The sequence below is a fragment of the Suricata suricatta genome, chromosome 8 (assembly GCF_006229205.1).
Source record: "Suricata suricatta isolate VVHF042 chromosome 8, meerkat_22Aug2017_6uvM2_HiC, whole genome shotgun sequence".
Lineage (NCBI taxonomy): Eukaryota > Metazoa > Chordata > Mammalia > Carnivora > Herpestidae > Suricata > Suricata suricatta.
The window spans coordinates 98,571,390-98,582,042 of NC_043707.1; the positions used below are offsets into that span (position 1 = coordinate 98,571,390).

Genomic DNA, 10,653 nt, shown 5'->3' on the forward strand with positions numbered 1-10,653 from the left:
CAAGACCCCTCCCGCACCCACTAAGGGAAAGACAGCTGAGGCCAGGCAGCTGGACCTGCCCCCAGTCAGAGTGCCTCAGGGACTCGGAGCCTGTAGGAGGTGCATCCCCAGGCTTCGGGCCAAGTGGGCCTCCAGGCGGGCAAGTTCAGGGTGTCCCTGGACCATGCAGTGCATGCCACGGTCTGCTTACTTTTCCAGGGCCTGCTGGGAGGCCCCGCCCTTCTCCCTTGGTGATCACCACCCGACTGTTGCGCTGACCTTTTCCTAACCATCAGCAGCCCCAGAGATGCAGGCACCGGGCCCAGCTTGCACCCCGCCTGCAAGAGCACACCGCCAGGCTGCCCATCCGTTAAGAGCTATGCTGCTACACCCAAAGACAGAGGGGATGCCTTCGGTTAGAAAGGAAATTGTGGGTTTTGTTTTCTTACTGAATTAAGAGTGTCCCAGACCAAGAACAAGATAAAATGCCTGAGGGAGGAAAATGCTTGAAGCAAGAGTCATGAGGCCCAGACTCCAGGCCTGTCCCCACCTCTCCCGTGGGACTTTTGTTGGTCCCTTCTCCTCTCTGGACCCCGGTTCCCTTGACTGTGGACTCCCGGGTGGGAAGCAGACAGAGCAGGAGAGGAAAGGCAAGTGGGTTAAGCAATCTCAGTGGCCTCCTTCCCATCCAACACTTCAGAAATTTCCTCTCACCACAAAGAACAGTTACTTTGCAGTTTAGAAAAATGAACGTTCTCCCATCCTAGCGCCAGTGACCCTGCACCGTGCTTCCTCCCCGCTTGCTTTTCACCAACCCGGGGCTGTGTGTCTCTCATGAACTTCCTGTCCTCTGAGAGCACAGGGTCTCTGGATTCACTGAGAATGGTAACAAATGACCAACGTCTGCATCAGCCCTTCGCAATCCAAAACTAACTTCATGGCGATAGCTTCGTTTAGCCTGAGACTGATGGAAATCTGTCAGATGCCGTCCAAACATAAGGCTCCCCCCTCTCTACTGGGGTGTCTGGCTGCATCGTCTTCCTCATGGCGTCTCTAACCTTCCAGAGAAAGAAAAAGAAAAAAGAGAAAGAAAGAATTAAAGAAAAAGAAAGAATGAATGAAAGAAAGAAAGGCAGAGAGAAAGAAAAAGAAGAAAGGAAGCAGGAGAGGAAGAAAGGAAAGAGGAAAGAAGGAAGGAAGAAAGGAAGGGTAAGAGAAAGAGAAATAAAAAGGAGGAAGTGGGAGAGAAAGAAAGAAAAAGAAGAAAGGAAGTGGAAGAGAAAGGAAGGAAGAAAGAAAGGGAGGAGGAGAGAAAGGAGGAAAGGAAGGAAGAAGCATCTATAGGAGTTTCAAGAAGGAAAAAAAAAATGACCCCCTTGAATCAAATATATCTGACCCAGGTCAGACTCTGTAAAGAGAACCACATGAATGTTCAGACATGTTGGTCAATTAGCTTCATGGAACATTTGCCACACCTTCCAAGTGCTTTCTTCTTTTGAGGGGGAACCTTAATTAGATGGCCAGGAGAGGTCTGGTATAGAGGATGACAGATGGGAAGGGATCACCTTGGAGAAGACATTGGCACAGAAACAGAGAACTCTGGGCTGACTGGGATGCTCAGAATTCATTAAAATTCCCAAAGCGTGAACTCACGCCTGAGTCAGACTGTTAGTGGGGAGGAAAGTGGGGCCCATAATGAATTCTGCAGCCAGAGCTCTCACCACCAATTCCAAGTCCAGCACCAGGGCTGAGGCAAGGAAGGTAGAAAGCTAAAGCATGGAGACCGAGGCTTAGGAGAGCCCCAATACAGAAAGGGACTTGCCTTGGTGGGTGGGGTCCACCAAGGGGACATGCGTGGGCCTCAATCAACAGCTGGTCTAAGGAGAATGATGCTGAGGCTGAAGAAACCAGCCCAGCATTGCATGGTTGTGGCCTAAGCAAGAAGGGAGCCTTGGTGCTTAGAGCCAGGGGACCCGCGAGACTTTCCCTGGCCCTTGTCTGTCCATCAGTCCCACAGAGTTCCGTCTCCACCTGCTCCTCCTCCCATTACTTCCCTCCAGCTCCAACCTTACCCACGAGTCCCAGGTTCATACTGCACTCTGCCTACTTGACTTCTCTTACCAGGTGTGTCAGAGGCCTTTCCAACTCAAGATTCCCTCAAACAGACTCAATTTTCTACCAACTCACAACACTGCTCAGCCCCGGGGTCTTTTTGGAGCATGACGGGCACAACCATCTACTTGGACAACCAGAGCCAAAAACCTGGGTATGGGCCTCAGATCCTCCCTTCCCATGAACCACCAAAGCCAGCTGTGTCTTGTAAATGGAGCCCAAGCCCACCACCCCTCACCATCCTCTACCCGGAATACCTCAGATGCATGTCGGTGCATCACCACAGGACCTGCCTAGTCTATGGCAGTGCAGACACTTCAAATGGCTTCATGTTCTGTTGAATCGCAAATGCCTTTCCCCAGCCTTGCATCCCAAAGCCAAGCCAACCCAGCCAACTCTCACAGGACTCAAGATCTTAACTCATTGCCCTAGGGCTCCTTGTTTCTCTGTCATCCGGCCAGGAACCCTGACCCCCTTCCACCTACTCTGCCCCATGCCCCTTAGGCACCTGCTTGTCTGTTCCTCCTCATCCACACCATCCCCCCATCACATCCTGAGTTGCTCCACAGAGCCTCTCCTGAATGAGACTCCAAGCCTTGGCTTAGGAGCCGTCTCTGAGCTCCCTCAGTCCTCTGTACGTCCCACCGCCACATTCATCTTACTGGATTGGATCTTCCTAGTCACTTGTATAGCTCGCTCCTTGGGAAGGGCCACCTAAAATGCAACTTCTGTTCTATCTCGAAATGGAGACAGCAAATCACTTTAGAGAAACTCTCTTGAGTGCCCAAGTCAGGAGGTTAACCCACTAAAGTTTATTTTTCTCTTATGCCAATCACCCAAAGCAGGAGGGGCTGGGAGGACTGTCTGTGTTTTGTTCAGGAACCCGGGCCCCTTCCATGTAGGCGCTCAGAGACCTCTCTGCACAGCAGGCAGGCAAAGGGGGAGAATAAAGATCACACATACAAGTGGTGGAATCACCTCCACTCACACTTCTCCGGCCAGAGCCCAGTCACAGGGCCACATCTAGCTGCAAGGGAGTCAGAAATGTCATCAAGCTCCACTCCCAGCAAGAAGAAAACAGGACATGACTATTGGTGAGTATGGTACTTACTGCCATACCTGGCAAGGTTTACCAGGCAAGATTCTGTTTGATTAGTTACAAGGTTTAACCTTGGGAAGGAGGTTAGCTTGAATTTAAATAAAGAACTAAAAACAAAACAAATCTTGGGAAGGAGAAACCTGATGGATAAGAAAAATCAAGGGGAAAGGCCACTTCTGACTCCGTCTGCTGCTGCTTCCATGCCTCCACCGAGGACCCACCAGACACCAGCCATCACGTACGAAGGGGGGTACCTCCTGCCTCAGAGAATGGGTGGGCTCCTGGCCTCTTGTGAGGACCTAGGAGACAGCAGAACCAGGCCTCCTCACACACCCCCTGGTAAGTGTCCAGGGAGTCTCCCTGGACTGGACTGGAGGAGAGGGTATAAGCTCTTTATTTAATTTTTTTAATGTCTTTATCTTTGAGAAAGAGAAAGAGTGTGAGCAGGGGGAAGGGGTGGAGAGAGAGGGAGACACTGAATCAAAGGCAGGTTCCAGGCTCTGAGCTGTCAGCACAGAACCCGATGTGGGGCTCAAACTCATGAGCTGCTGTGAGATCATGACCTAAGCCAAAGTCACATGCTCAAGGGACGGAGCTATCTATGCAGCCCATATAAGCTCTTTTTAATATGAGCAGGAAGGAGTTAGAAGACTGCATTCCATGACACCATATATTCAGCCCAAGCGACAAGGCCAGGTGCTCTACTTACATTAGTTGATCTCTTTTGCTAAACTCTGAGCTACTCAGAGGCAGATTTTCTCTGTAGTCCCAGGGCGTGGGGCAGAATCTGGCAGGCAGCGGCCATGAACCCAGCTCCTCCCTGGACCACACCCCTCCAGAACCTGGTCTGGGCAAAAATTGGATCCAGTTAGCAAGGACAACCAGACCTCAAGGACAGGCCAACGGAACACTCACTCAGGACCTGGCTCTTTGTTCCAGAGGAGTCACCAGAGGACACAACTCAAGAGGCATTACCAAACTCAGTCCCTTCAGCTTTTGCCAGCTAAGGGTATGTGTAAACCAGACTTACTGGCCAAAATACAAGATGGAACGTGGGAGGAGATTACATATTCCTGGATGAAAGGAAGATGTACTTAGTAACCCCTGGATCAGGTGTGTTTCCTTCACGAAGTCCTGTAATCCCATCGGGGCTGCATGAAGGTGATGTTTGGATGCCCATTTTGCAAATGAGCTAACGGAAGCTCAGTAAGTACAAGTAATTTTCCCCAGACCACCCAGGCAGCGAGCGGTTGCATCAAGATTTGAACTCATTCCCTCTTCAAACCTGCTCTCTTCACACATATGGTGATGCTGGCCTCCCCCCACTGACATAAGCCGTTGAGGGTGAGCCACAGCAGAGGGGGCACGGGCATTGCCCGAGGGAGCAGACTGCTAGACTGCTCCATTCTGTGATGGCAGGAGGAAGGCAGAAGGAAAGCACATTCTCGAAGGTCCCAGGGCTTAGCACTCCCCACAACCTATCATTGTTACTTACTAATCCTCACAACAGCCTATGAAAGAGGTATAATTATCTCCATTTCACAGAGAAGGAAACTGGGCACAGAGAAGTGGCGTGACTTAGCCAAAATCACAAATTATAATGGAGCTAAGACTGACACGCAGTCTACCTAACAGAAGGGCGGAAGATTCCACTGTCCAGGCCCACGTCCCCTGGCGCTCTCAGCCTCGCAGTATAAACCCGGAACACTGCTGCTGACCCAGAAGGATCCATGAAAACAGAACGCTGAGTGCCTCTGGCTGGAGCCCAGCCCTCATCAGCGACTCTGGAGTCCAAGATGGTGTATTCCTGTTGACACCCCTCAGAGCAATGGTATTCGGGGACTGGGGGCTTTGGGGGAAAGGCGGGACATGTCCTGACTGCTCTTCTCGCCCCAGGCCCAGCTGTATGGAAACACTCTGCCTTCGCCTTGCTGCCTCCTACTTGTAACACCCCAGCACCAATCCGTGTGTGTGTCCTACTTTAAGAAAAAGCTATAGGGGACCTGGGTGACTCAGTTGGTTAAGTGTCAGACTTAGGCTCAGGTCATGAGCTCAAGGTTCACATCAGGCTCTGTGCTGACAGCTCAGAGCTTGGAGCCTGTTTCCGATTCTGTGTGTCCCTCTCTCTCCACCCGTCCCTTGCTCATGCTCTCTCTCAAAAATAAGTAAACTTTTTAAAAAAAATTTTAAAGAAGAAAAAGCTATAAAAACAAACAAGGAATAAAATTCAACAACACATAAAACCCCAGGTGACAAGAATTGCTGTCATTAAGGAGACTGCCTGTCATCTAGGATGCTGGCTTGCTAAAATCTTCCATCTTTTGGGGCATCTGGGTGGCTCAGTTGAGCATGCAACTTCGGCTCAGGTCATGATCTCATGGTCTGCGGGTTCGGGCCCCACATTGGGCTCTGTGCTGACAGCACAGAGCCTGGAGCCTGCTTCAGATTCTGTCCCCCTCTCTCTCTGCCCCTCCCTCACTTGTTCTCTCTCTCTCAAAAATAAACACTAAAACAAAAATTTTTTTAATCTTCAGTCTTTTGAAGGTCCTCATTTATTTTTTTATGAATTTTTTTAATGTTTACTTATTTTGAGAGGGGAGGTAGAGGCAGAGAGAGAGGGAGACACAGAATCAGAAGCAGGCTCCAGGCTCCAAGCTCTCAGCACAGAGCCCAAGGTGAGCGCCAACTCACGAACCACGAGTTCATGAACTGAGCTGAAGTCAAGCACTTAACCGACTGAGCCGCTCAGGCGCCCCTGCATGTCCTGGATTAAATGCCACCTCCTTTGAGAAGCCACTCCCTGGAAGGAGTCCTTCCTCCCTTGCCTATACTGTTGATGGTTAGTCTAGAATTTGTCATCTTCATCCCCAAAAGTCACTATACCTCTTCACTAAATTGTAATCATATTGAAAGCAAGGACCCCAGCTTTTTCACAGTAACAAAACTAACCTAATAAGCCATCATTTGTTGGGTGCTTCTTATGGCCCATGTGCTTTTCTTTTATCTCCCAAAATACTCGTGATACTCTTTGTTTCATCAATGTGGAAACCCATCTTCAGAAAGATCATCCACAGGGCCAGGATCCAAACCCAGATCCAACACTGGACTCTCTCCCATATATGACAATGCACAAAGTATTTATTGAAAAAACATTGGCTTCATGTTTGTGAATTCAGGGGCTTCAACCCCATCACCCTGTGTGTCACCGGAAAGTGAACATGATAATGTATCAATTTTCGGTTGCTGCCTAATAAATCACCCCAAATCTTAATAGCAGAAAACAATAATCATTTCACCTGCTCCTGATCCTGAGGATCGGAAACTCTGGCAGGGCTCGCTGGGGACCACGCCGCCCTGCTCCACGTGACACATTTTTCTTCCTTGTGGCCTCTCTCTCTACATGGCTGGTCTGGGCTCTTCACATTGCATGTATGTTTCGCTCCAAGGTGAAAGCAAAAAGCTTTCTTAAAAAGCTTCTTAAAGGGGTGCCTGGGGGACTCAGTCGGTTAAGTGTTCGGCTTCAGCGGAGGTCATGATCTCACGGTTCATGGGTTCAAGTCCCGTGTTGGGCTCTGTGCTGACAGCTAGCTCAGAGCTCAGAGCTTAGAGCCTGAAGCCTACTTCAGATTCAGTATCTCCCTCTCTATCAAAAAAAAAAAAAAAAAAAAGACTTCTTATTTTAGAATGTCAGTTCTGCTGCATTCTGACAGCCAAAGCAAATCACAGGTCTGACCTAGATTCCAGAGGGTAGAGAAATGAGCCCCCATCCATCCTTGGGAGGAGTAGTGAGGTCACAGTGCAAAGGGACGTGGACCTTGGAGAGATCATCCCATGGGAGCCCTGGGTAGCCATCTGCCAGATACAAGTGACAGACTCCGGTCAGAGCACAGAGCTGCAGGATCCACTGTCCACTCCCTTGAAGTAGAGATCCTGCCACTCCTGATAGGAAATCGGAGCACTGCGCATCAGACCCAGAACGCTTGGTGGCCCTTTCTCGTTTCTCTGCTTTGGCCAGGGTTTGCTGCGATAATCATCACGTGTACTTGACAAAGTTATCTACAAACAGCATCACTTGTGCAGAATTGAATGGGCTCTAAGTTAAGTCTTCTCACTAACCAGGAGCTTTGTTGTGGCAGGGACCATGTGGACCCTCTGGACCCCGGAAACCATCGCTGGCACTGCCCCACCGGACCACAGGGCACAGAACAGCCCCTGCTGGCACCAGAAGAAACTCAGCTTGCCCCTGAGCCACTCACCCTTCCAGAGTCAAAGCATTTGAAGTGGACATTTCATTATCTGGAAATCTTACCATGTGGAAAATTCCTGACAGGGCAGGAACTGAAGGAGAAAGAAGCTATCCATCAGGGGAGATGATTCAAGTCCACCAATTAGTGCCGGGAGAGACACAGCCAGTCCTTACTCAGCCTGCCGATCAAGAGCAGATGTTTCCACTCAGTGCCCTCTGAGAGGTTTGTTCGGCTCGGGGATTTTAACCTTACACTCTCTGTAACGTGTGTGACGAACAACCTTGTCAAGTCAGCTCACTACCGGCATAGTGAATTGTATGAGCTTCCAGCAGATTCTGGTAGTACGTGAAATCTGCAGGGGGGGTGGGGAGTGAATAAAGGGGCTCTTCGTAATGTTGTGAGCCGAGTGTAAAGAAACCTACAAAGAGTTCTGCAGTCCCTGAGGTCCAGGGCAGCAAGGCTCCTTGGACTTAGCCATGGTCTCCTGGCTGGCAGAGTCCTCTGCGATGCCCCTCCTTCCACCCCACTCTCCTACCAGTGCCAGCCATTCCCTGAATCCAACCAGAAGCAACAGGGCAATGTCATTTAGGATCACTTTTCCAGGGCACAGGGCAAGGTAGAGAAGAGAATGAGGCCAGAAGGACAAATGGCAAACGGCTCCGCACGCAGGCCCTCCGCTAAGCAGCACACCCCGGGGTGTTCCTAGAGGCAGCTCCGTGTGCCTGACTCGACAGTCTTTGAAATCCAGCTTACCCGCTCCCACATTTGTCGGGAGGGAAGATGGCACACTGAAATTTATCCACGAGGTGCCCTCCGGGGCTCAGGGCTCTGACGTGTGCATTTCAGATGAGAAATGGGGGTTCCTGGAGGTGCCGTGTAAAAACTCAATGAGCTCATGAATGCACTGGATCCTTCTAAAGCATAAAGCAATCTACAGATATAGAAGGGTCACGGATATGAAGTCACACCTCCGGTGAAGGACACGTCTCGGCCAGGGCCATCACACCAGTGACAGAGCGCACGTCATGCCTCAACTGAAGGTCCGGGCGAGCTCCCAGATCCCTCCCAGCCACCTCTGCTCTGACGCACGAAGCCAGCAAGGCGTCCGGCCGGCCCTGCTGCGTCAGCGCTGACAGCCTGCGAGGGCAGTGGGGAAGGCAGTCCCTCGGCAGCATGACGGATGAGCTGAACACACGTGAGCGTCGTCCGGGGTTTTGTTTTAGGAACACGCTTCTCTCCAGAGAGGCTCTGGGGGAACATTTAAACCCACGGGGTGTATGTGGGAAGTAAGCTGGGGAGGCCAAGCGTGCAGTCCCCAGGGGACAGCTGTGCAGAGGCTGCTGGCCAGAGAGAGGCGGGAGTTGGTTGGTCCGAAGGCTGTCCCTCCGCACCCTCACAGGACCCTTGCCAAACTCTGAGCAAAAATGTCTCCGGGATTTATGAGGCCAAAAGAGGGCTTTTAAATAATTTTTATTTTGTTTTTAAAAGTAATTGGAAGAGTGCAACAGGAATGGTGATAGCCCTCTCTGGGGGGTGGGGGGGGAAGGCGGCATGAGAGCCCATGGAAATGGGGTGGAAGCAACTACCCTGCATGTGCCCATGGACTTACAAGTAACATATCCATTTTAGGGGAGAAGGAGGAGCAGACTTCTGCCCTTTTTCATCTAGTGGCTCCCTGCTGCCCAAAAGACAACCATGTCCAAAGTTCAGAGCCCCCCCCCAACTGGCCCCGGCAGTTTTCACAAATTTATTTCCCAGCACTGTGCCTCACAGACTCACAGTGCTGGTGTCACGCGGTGGTCAGACGCACGGGCTTCAGAGCGCACACGCCAGCGTTCTAACCCGGACTCCGTCCCTTGCTTTGCGGTGTGGCTTTGGCTAAGGTGTTCAGCCCCCTTCACTCAGGTTTCACACCCTAAAAATAATAGCATTTGCCACAAATTAACACACTGGCTGACCAACACCCACCCCCCGAAAAAAACAATTCAGTAAATATCAGCTGGTATCAAACCAATGTCCTGGCTGTGCCGTGCCCTTTGGTCCCAGAATCCTAGCTGCCCAGCGCTCCACCAATACAAGCCCATCCATGTTCAACATCTCCAGCTGCTCTAACCACACAGGCCTCTCCCCTGGCCTTGACCTCCAGTTCTCCACCAGGACTCCAGGTGAACCAGTCACCCTGCAAAGGTCGCCACCATCAGACATACTGCTGGGCTCAGCACCCAAAAAGCCAAGTTCAAATAGCAGCCTCGGTGATTTGCCCCCTGACCTGCCCCCTCCAGTCACCCAGCCTCTCTGGACTTCCATTCCCCTTCTCTAAAATAGGGAGAATGACCCCTTGCACTCACCGTGGAAAGTCAACAGGATGATAATATGGAAGGACTTTGTAGTTCTAGAATGCCACGGAGGGTTAAAAAATAGTAAGTACGTTTTAGAGTGATACTAATATTAACCACAAAAAAGGATTTTTTCATGTGATTGAGTTTTACATTTATGGTCTATAATGCTTGTGCTGAAAACCCCAGTGTGTGGGTTCCCAGTTGTGTGGATTCAAATATCCAGGCCATTCCAGCTCGCCATCATTAATTAGCAAGTGGAATTTCCAGGGACTTCCTGTTCTACCCCGATGCCCATCTCTGAAAAGTGAAAAAATAACTTACGTTTGATTTACGCTGTTGTTCAGACAACAGGAGCTCTACTTCTCCTCTGAAGGTGTTTCACAGTGTACGAGCCACTCCTACATCCCAGCACTAAGAACTCTGAATAGCCAGCCAGAATTCCCCACATCAGCCGGGGGCACCGCTCTCCCTCCAAACCCCAAGGGCTCAGGGTTTATCAGATTACTTGAAAACCAGAGAGCCATCCATCTTCACCTGCAAAGCGCCAAATGCCCGTGGGAAGTGGGGTTCTTTCGAATGCCCAGCCACCTGTAAAACAATCAAGTCAACGTTCTGTAACCTGAGAAAGAAAAGGATTGCTTCTTTTGTTTTATTTCTTGCAAAGGGCAAATCTAGCCCTTTGTCCTTCCCCTAAAGTTTACAGCCCTGAAACATGCAAGGAGAGCCCAACTCACCAACTCCGTAGCCCATCAAGGCTATTCTAAGCCACAATGTTTCTTTCCTCTTAACCTTCTTGGCTGACATTTCTTAGTCCAGTTGATAATGCACAAGCTATGCAGTTTCTTCAAGATAAGAGAAGCTATCAAGGGGAAGCAGA

The 10,653-nt window shown here is 50.4% G+C and overlaps 1 long non-coding RNA gene across 1 annotated transcript; it reads right to left on the minus strand.

The window, feature by feature from the left end:
• Positions 1-8,890: 8,890 nt before the first annotated feature.
• On the minus strand, positions 8,891-10,345 carry LOC115300416. Its single transcript, XR_003912637.1, has 2 exons — positions 10,098-10,345; positions 8,891-9,352 (listed from the first exon to the last, which is right to left on the minus strand). It is a non-coding gene; the product is annotated as an uncharacterized LOC115300416 (long non-coding RNA).
• Positions 10,346-10,653: the final 308 nt, after the last annotated feature.